The sequence below is a fragment of the Hakea prostrata genome, chromosome 9 (assembly GCF_041222555.1).
Source record: "Hakea prostrata isolate BN-2017 chromosome 9, UWA_Hpros_2, whole genome shotgun sequence".
Taxonomy (NCBI): domain Eukaryota; kingdom Viridiplantae; phylum Streptophyta; class Magnoliopsida; order Proteales; family Proteaceae; genus Hakea; species Hakea prostrata.
In genome coordinates, this window is record NC_142608.1 from 41,080,485 (window position 1) to 41,090,205 (window position 9,721).

Genomic DNA, 9,721 nt, shown 5'->3' on the forward strand with positions numbered 1-9,721 from the left:
AATTTTAGCAACATTCTTCTTCTTCTTCTTCTCGGCTGAACAATCCTCCCCTGTAAGATCAACTCCAAAAAAAGTAAAGATGCATGTTAGGAGTTTACCATACGGGAGAGCACGATTGTGTGCCATTCTCGCATGTAGGGTAGGTTCAGAGCGTCCTTGTATGAACACAATAGGTCATGTAAGCTTCAAATGAAGTTAGGCTTTCCCGGTGACCACTGCGAGGAACAATATTGTGTTGCACGATGTATGCAATGGCGCGGGGAACAGGTTTCAGCTGCTTGAGCTTGATGTGGATGGTGTCACCCATATATTTCACCATTATATCCCTATACGTCGCATCCACATCAATCAGCTGCTTAAACTTCTTCCTAGGCTCCTAGAAAACACAATGTCCTGCAGTTGAGAGTTGAAGAATTTGACCTAGGATAGGAATATCTAACACAATTTCCACCCCTTTAAGTCTGGAGATGGCTGCAAAGGTTTCCCCCTTCTCTCGGAAACACATATTTGAATAAAAAACTTGCACTAGGTGCTTATAACAGCTGGTATTTAGCTCAAGTATGCTCTCCCACCCAATCTCTCTAAATCTTGGTGATACACCTAAACCCTCGAAGGAAGGAATGTCTACATCCCTTCCTTCTTCTATAGCTTGGTTCTTTATCCTTTTATAATCGCATTGGGCATCATCATCTCTAAACCATGAGCACTCATCTTCTGCAACTTGTTTTCTCTTTCCCTTCCCCTTAGCCTTTGCCTTTCCCTTTGCGTAGGCAGCTTTTGGAGCCATGCTAGTAGATAACTGTAATTGTTGCATATATCACAAAACATATTAGCTAAACAATATATTATGACAATGAAACTAAAGTATGACAAAGCAAATAATAATTCTAAGGATGAGACAACATTAAAGAGAGAAGACAAGCATTCTAAGCATGAAAAGATTGCAATAGTCCTAAGGTCAAAAAATAGAACCACCCACTAAGGCAAACAAATTATAGGAAAAATAGAAGGGAAGAAATCAAATAGGCGAAACTGGGGAATAAACATCTTTAAGACCTAAATAGAAATGACATTTTAAAGTTACTAAATCAAACAGCTCATGCCTAATGTAGTCTCTACTAAAATATAAAGCAATGCATCCATAGGAACTAGGTCTCAAATCAATTTCAACTAGAAAACCAAAAGAAAAAGTGAAACTTGAAAGAAGAAAAGCATAATTGGAAATTTCAATATTTAATTACAGATTAAACAGAGCGAGGGGGTATTTATCCATTGAAGTCCCACATATACAAATTTGAATCCAAATTTCAGACAATTGAGTGCAACAAAAGAATAATGTCAGAGATCTCAAGACTATATAAAAGGGGAAGTCTGAAACCTGTTAAGAATACATCGATCTTTCATAGCTGTAAACAGTGTGTTACACTGGAAATGACTGAAATCCAAATACAACCAATTAAACAAAAATAACCAGATTGAACGAAAAGGAAAAGTAAAGGTGTTGCTTAAATCTCCAATTCATGTTCAAATATATGGATTTACAAAGAGAAATATAAAGGTGGTTCAGAATTATGGATCAACAGAGATCAGAAATAGCTCCAATTCCAATGAATAAGAATATAAACCTTCAACCTTATTTGTGCCATCTTTAGATATAGATGTACTCATTGGTGGCTATCAAACCAAAGTCGACCAAAGTTTGGAGTAAATCCAAGTTGTGATTTTTAAGTTCGTAAATTCCATTTTGACCCATACATATATGTCTTGCTCACAGAGTAAAAGTAACATCGCACATTTGTTTGTCAAAAGTAGAGGACATCACACAGCTTTTTAGTTTATGATAGGACAAAAGATTAGGATCTTTAGGGTACAAAACATCATTTTCATACATAAACAATTAAAAGTAATACAAATGGAGTATGTATGGCTGAAGGGTACCAAGACAATAAACCACTTGTCTTTAATGTATGATAAATAGAAAATCCCATAATCCACTACTGCAACCTAAGAGCAATTTAAGTTAATGGTTCAATGCAATAGAACAAAACCCATCTATAACAAAGAAATAAATAACAAAATGCAATCAGATATATGTATAACCAGAAATGTTTTGAGCCGATAATAGCAAATCTGAAAGAAAAACACGAGGACTGCACAAGAGAACTCATGCCCAAAAATCATTAAAATCATAAGAGAAACCCAAGAGAATAGAGCCCAAATAATTAGAACATAACAGAACCCAGTTAAATTTAGATTTGAAATTCCTCCATTATTTAACTAAAGGGAACTCAGAGTGGAGAAAACTGAGTAGAAGATAAAGGTTTATAAAAGCAATCTATTTCAAGACTATATAAGAAGGGAAGTCTGAAACTTGTTAAGAATATATCGATCTTCCATAGCTGTAAACAATGTGTTACACTGGAAATGACTGAAATCCAAATACAACCAATTAACAAGAATAACTAGATCAAACAAAAAGGAAAAGTACAGGTGTTGCTTAAATCTCCAATTCCTGTTCAAACATATGGATTTACAAAGAGAGATATAAAGGTGGTTCAGAATCACGGATCAACAGATATCTTAAGACCTCAAATCTTAAGACCAAATCATTAGGAAATAAAACCCAAAATGACATAGCATAATAGTTGCAAGTTACAAGAGTTGTAAGAGTTGGTTAATACCTTCACTTGTTCTTCACAAGCGTTGGAACCTTGATAAGATTGCTGATTCAGCAAGTGAAGACAAGAGAAATGTTACAGAAATTAGTAATCATCAAGTTTTGGTTAGCTTTTCTTAAAATACTGCAAAACACCTTCCCGGACATTTACAATAAGGTTGTAACAAAGCAATAGACTGGGTCTCCAAGGACAGACTGTTATGCTACTCATGCACAAGTGTTCTTCACATATTTTTAGAAAGGAAATGTGCCACTAACCAGACCTATCAAACAACTGACCCAAGGGTAAACTTGTTCAAGAATTACAATAAATAGATAAGGAAATTGCACCAATTAAACCCACTTGAACAAAGAGACAAATGAAAACCCAGATACACAAGGTCACACTTCAATATACAAGGTCACCGTTCAAAATAGCAGTGAGCAAAAATTAAAATGAACCATTCTCTCTACAAGAGTTACCAATTGAAAGGAGAACCATTAAGCCACACATATCCAAATGCATAAATTTGATGTATAAATTTTATGCAGCACACGGAATCAACAAAATTAAACTTCTCCACAACCCCACAAAAAGGTAAAATAAGAAATGCTAAAAGAAATTGAGCAAGTTATTGCACAACATTTTTCAACTTTAATCAACAACAAAATCAGGGTTTTGACCACATCATCAGGAAATAAAACCCAAAACAACATTGCATAATAGCTATAAGTAAGCATCTTCAACTTATATATAATTACTATTTAAGAGTTGGTTATTACCTTTTGATCATAGAGCGCTATTCAAATCAAATGGAAGAAGACGAAGTGAGGGTTTCTTCTTCTTCAAAACCTTAAGAATGTAAGATAGAAAGCCACTGCGACTCAAGACCTTAAGAATGGTTTGCTAGAACCTGCGACTCAAGCTACTGCTTGTTGCTTCAAGCTACTTCGTCTTCGTCTTCTCCTCTGTTAGAGCTCCGATTGAATGCCTGGTGTAACACGAAATGCTTCTGCTGCTTCAAGCTTCGATTGTAAGACAAAAGGAACGGAGAACTTTTGCTTCAAGCTTTAGGTCCGTCGAAGCTTCTGCTGCAAATCCCTTCAAGTTCGTTTTTTATTTTGAAATGAGCTTTTGGGTTCAATGATTTTGCTTTTGATTTTCAAATCCGTATTTCAGATTTTAAAATCATATATACAAAATGAATTGGAGTATCAATACCTATTCAGTTCAAACCGCCCACTCGAACGCTGGTTTGCGCTATACCGAACCGAACAGCAAAACAGGGCTTTTAACACTTCTTTTGAATTTTTTAATAATATAATCAATCCAGCCGTCCGATCTCGGCTGGCTTGATGGTAATTGCTCAGGGCCCTAGCAAAATTGGATATTTCACGTGGTGCTGCACTGCTGTCTAAAGCAGACATTCTTTTAGGTTGACACATTGATTTGGTAATACAAATAAATAATCAACTGGGGCATCTTTTTGGTTGAAATCAACTGGGGTTTAAAAGCAGGATTTGCTGCGTGCGATGCGAGAAACCAATAATCAGCCAATTTTGTTTTTTAATTTCTATTTATTTATTTTCTATTCATACTGGGAAAAACTTGAAGCTACTCTTCATAATGTGATACTTGTGACTGAAGATCGGAGAAGGTTGGAGTTGACGTTAGAAGATCATCGAAGGAACAATTTCTCTAAGTTGTCGGAGAAGATAAGGATAGCAAAGGAGGTCGTTAGTAAGTGTCCTCAGGTTCACTGCTGGGATTTCCTTTAGAAGAAAAGTAATCTCAATATTTGATCTTGACGGCACTCATTTTTGGTTTTCTTGATCATCTGCCACATCATTTGCCCACCTCAATTCAATCTAATGTTAGTTAAGTTGATAGATTCCGAAAGCTGTTTAGACTCAGTTTTAAAATCCAAATGTGTAGTTTGCCTAGTGTTTCATGGGAATTTTTGAGTGTTCCTTGATAATTATCAAAACATGAGTTGTGCCTTGCTACGTGTTATTCACCATCTGGTTCAATGTATGATCCTGTGTTTAATTCTAATAGCTGTTTATTCACCATCTGGTTCAATCTTGTGTTTAATGGTGATGCTGCATGCGAATTTTAGGCATATGACTGCTACTCGAATACATCTAATAAGTCCATTACTAGCACAAGTCCCTCTTCTGCAGGATGCTGGCAGGGTTGAGTTTAAGACAATCTTAACCTTTGCCTAGGTTTGGATCATCTCATTATGCAACAAATGGGTCCTTTCTTATCGATGAGAAAAATGTCAAACATTTCCTTCGTATTTTGTTTTAGCCCTGCAATACATGGGTTTCTGTGGTCTTTGTGGAGTTCACTAGATGAACTCTAGAAAGATGCTCAGCCAGGTGAAGATATGGACATGAAAGTGTATGTACCTGAGTTCAAAGTGTCCCTTGGTTTAGAAAGAGCTCCAGAACTTTTGTCCCTTAGAGCTCATAGGAAAATTCTATAGGAGCATTGTACAACCAACTATGATATATGATGTAGAGTGTTGGGTTGTTAGAAGCAACACATACATATACTCAGTGTTGCAGAAATGAGGATGCTAAGATGGATGAGTGACAAAACTAGGAAGGAAATGGTTAGGAATGATCATATTAGATTTGGTTTGGGAGTAGCTCCAACAAATGTTAAGCTATGTGACGGAATATTTGCTGAAATCCTTGTGTATTTCATTGTGACACTGAAGGCCTTTTTTATAATACTAGAATGAAGTGAAGAATACAAGAATACCCGATGTGGGATTAAAAAATAATAAAACTCCTAATACGATAAAACTACCCTTCTTTGACTTACAACACTCCCAATCAAGTTGGTGCATAGATGTCTATCATGTTCAACTTGCTAAGAATGCTTGTCACACCCCACCCGTCGGTCTCGGTTACCCGCCCGACAACCCGTGGGTGCGATCCGTCACAAGATCCAAGGTTTTAGTCTATCAACAATATTTAAGACAAATACAGATAATCATGAGCAAGAATATCCAATAACTAAATTAAATGAATTACAGAAGCCCAAAATGCTCCAATAACAAAGGAAAGAAAATAAAGAATAATGAATAAGTCAAAAATGAGGGCAGCGGAATAAAAGTGTTTAAATCAGTTTCTTTCCCGTTTGTTCTCTAAGTTAATGAACTTAGATTCTAGTTTAATGAGGTGAGGGGTCCTCCAATTCTTCTCCGGTCAGGACCATCAACCGGTGCGATAAGCGCACTCCATGCACCCAGGAACTCCCGCACATGCTATTTCCATCTCCCGCCGACGGTGCCACGCTTCTTCAAACGGGATGGTTCCTTCATAGGGAACCAACCCATCTTCGATACAATTCCTTCCTCTGTATAGGCTAAAAACATACAAAGAATAAAGGAATGAGTTCTAAAGAACTCGGTAAGAAACAATCATATATCTCATCCATCATCCAAAAATACCATGATACAACGAGAATATGAATGAATGCAAAACATGAATGATGCTATGATTTCTAACTATGCAAGTCTCTAATAGCCGACATGCTTTAAGATAAACACCAGCCCTCCTCCGGGTAAGTCTCATCACTCCGATCCGGCAAGGCGGTTACCTCGCAGGGATCCGGGGAAAAAGGGAAAGTCCACACGGCTCCTGAGACCATGGTTAGGGGTTAAGTCCACACTCTCTCACCACGACCATTGGTAATGAGCTCGGCGCATGTCGGGTTTCTAATCCAATGCAAGGTCATAATGGTTACATGTCTACATGAAGTCCAGATACATCCCCATGGCACCGACCAACTCGGTTCGGTATCCTTCGCAACCTAGGAGTAAGAATCCTCACGGACTGGCTACCTCCGTTGGACTCTACTCCATAACCCTATGGTCATCCACATATCATTGGGGTGGATGCTCTCATGATTCCTCCCGACACCGGTCCGGTCCTTGGACATCCATGAGCCCAACCCTAACATATGCAACCCTACCATTTCATGACCAACAGTGGACCACCAAGTCACATCACGTCATCACGGGTCACTCGGTTTCAATTCCCCTACCGAAAGGGAGTAGCATGTGGGGTACCTAGCCATGCAATCTAGACTCATCCTAACAATGTCATCAATTAATCATGATAGTCCTGAAGGCATCAGCGAGGCTGTGTCCCATTCCGACCTCCTCGATAACATCAGCCAAGATATCCCAAAAGGAATACCCCAACTATCATAATCATATACCAACTACCACATCTCACAACAATCACAAACCATAAAGTACACATGAAATCAAAGTAAACAGCAGTAGTATGAACGACATTATATATGAAACTACCGAGTATATATTGGTACAGATTAAGAATAACAATTACTAAATCAACATCTGAAGTATACATAAATAGATAAGATAGCCGTCCTTACTTGCATATCCGAAACGTCAGTAAATGGAATCCGATAATTATTAGTAGACTTTTCTTTTAAACGGTAATCACCTAAACACGGGGTTATTAGAATATATAAGTCACATAAACCAAATTGAATCAAAACCGAAATCTATTTGGTCACTGTTTAACCGGTCGCTGTGCCGTCGCTAGGTTAGCGACCGCCACTAGTGACCGCCCAACAACGATGAGCTTCAATCCGAAACTCGGGCTCGATTACTCGATTTCAATCCGGTTTTCGAGTAATCTCATCCTAAGTCTCGAATTAAACACTCCCTAAGCCAAAAGGGTAAGAGAAAACAATCCCCTATCATCGGTGGATTATCCCTAACCCTCTCCTTTATTGGATTTTCCATCTCACGAAGCGGGGTTCCGTTATGGTTATTCCATCTCACGAGATAAAAAAAAGGTAAAGAATAACCAAGGGGTAATCACGGTGACGAGGAAAAAAGGGTAAAACCAAACTAACGGAGATAAGAGAGTAGAGAACGAAGGGTTAGTTCAATACCTCACCGGAAAGCGAGAGAAGAAGAGAGGCGATCCTCCAAACCACGTCGGTACTCGAGACTCTTTCGGATCTTCCCCGCAGCCGTCTTAACTCCCAAATAAGAAATAACGAATAAAGTAATCGTAAATGAGACGGAGTTTGCCTTTATAGAAGTCCGGGGGCAAAATAGGGCAAAATCCCAGCAGACGCAATCGCTTAGGTTAGCGACCGCCACTAGTAACCGCCCCATGTAATTTGCCATACAAGGGTGCTTTACTAGGGGTTGATACCCAAGGTCAACCTAGCCCTAAATAAGAGATGGGGGAGATCTTACCTTCATTCCGGACATCTCGAACGACACTTGACTTCGATTTCCCACACCAGCCAAGGCGGCTCGGACATAGGATCCGATCCATGGGTCCCGGATATGGATCATGGGCTTCAATCCGGATACTCCACAAGTTCACCCGACTAGACCTTCGGGTTCTCGGACCTGGAATACGGATCTCGGGTTAGAAATACGGGGGGTATTACAATGCTACTAAATTACTTGACACTCAAGGTCTTGGTGAAGATATCAGCTTGTTGATTATCAGATGTGACAAATGAAGTCTGCATCAACCCAAACACAACCTTCTCCTTGATAAAATGCCTGTCAATCTTTACATGTTGGTATTGTCACGTTGAACTGGGTTATGTGCTATACTTATAGCTAATTTGCTGTCAGAAAACAACCTCATAGGTCCTTCTACATCTGCCCCAAGTTCTTGGAGAAGGCCTTTCAACAATAATGCTTTACAAATTCCTTGAGCTAGAAAACTAAATTCGGCTTTAGCACTAGATCGAGCAACTACTGCATGTTTCTTGCTCCTCTATGACACTAGGTTTCCCCTTACAAATATGCAGTAACTAGACGTAGATATTCTATCATCAGGATATCCTGGCCAATCTACATCTGGATATGCTTCCACTCTAAGATGTCCATGAGAAGCAATCAAGGTGCCTTTACCAGGAGAGGCCTTTATGTACCTCAAGATAGGTACAGTGCATCTAGTTGTGAAGAGTAAGGATCATGCATGTATTGACTAACAAGGCCAACTGCGAAGGTGATATCGGGTCTGGTATGTGACAGATAAATCAGGTTCCCAACCAATTTTTTATACCTGGTCTTATCAACAGGTTCTCCTTCCTTTGACTTCAAATGCTGATTTGGCTCTATTGGGGTCTCAACAGGTCTACACCCTACCATCCTAGTCTCTTCTAGTAGATTTAATGCATACTTTTTTTGAGACAAAGAAACACCATTAGTCGAGCATGCCAAGAAAGTACCTAAGCTTGCCCATGTCTTTTATCTCAAACTCTGTCCCCAAGAAGGCCTTCAAATTTTTCCTCACTACTTCTTGTGATGACTATGTCATCCACATATATTAGAAGAACTGTAAAATGAGAACCATCCTGTTTAACAAATAGGGTATGGTCTGCATTGCTTTGCTTGTATCCATAGGAGGCCATAGCCTTATGAAACCTCTTAAACTAAGCCGTAGGGGATTGCTTTAGTCCATACAATGCTCTCCTCAATTTGCACACTCTCCCATGTGTTTCAGGACAAAAATATCCAAGGGGTACATCCATATATACTTCTTTTAGAAGCTCTCTATGTAGGAAAACATTCTTGACATCCAACTGCGGAAGATTCCACCCTTGGTTCACAGCACATGAGAGAATGGTCCAAACTATAGTCATCTTAGCAATTGAAGCAAATGCCTCCTGGTAGTCAAGGCCATAAGTTTGAGTGAAACCTTTGGCTACCAGTGTCGCTTTATACCTCTAAATGCTTTCATCTGCTTTATGCTTTATTATAAACACCCACTTGCACCCAACAGTTTGCTTTCTTGTAGGCAAAGACATTAACTCCCACATTTTTTTTTTCTTTCTTTTTTCCAGGGCTTGCATTTTGTCATCTGTAGCCTTTTTCTACTTTGAGAGAGAGATTGCCTCTTACCAGGAGTTAAGAATAGAGGTGGAGGACAAAGAGAAAATAAAGCTCTAAAATCATGGGGATGGGGACTGATATGAAACATGATTAAAGATAGGATGTTTAGTGCATGTGTGTGGTTGTCTTCTCAAAGCAATAGGTA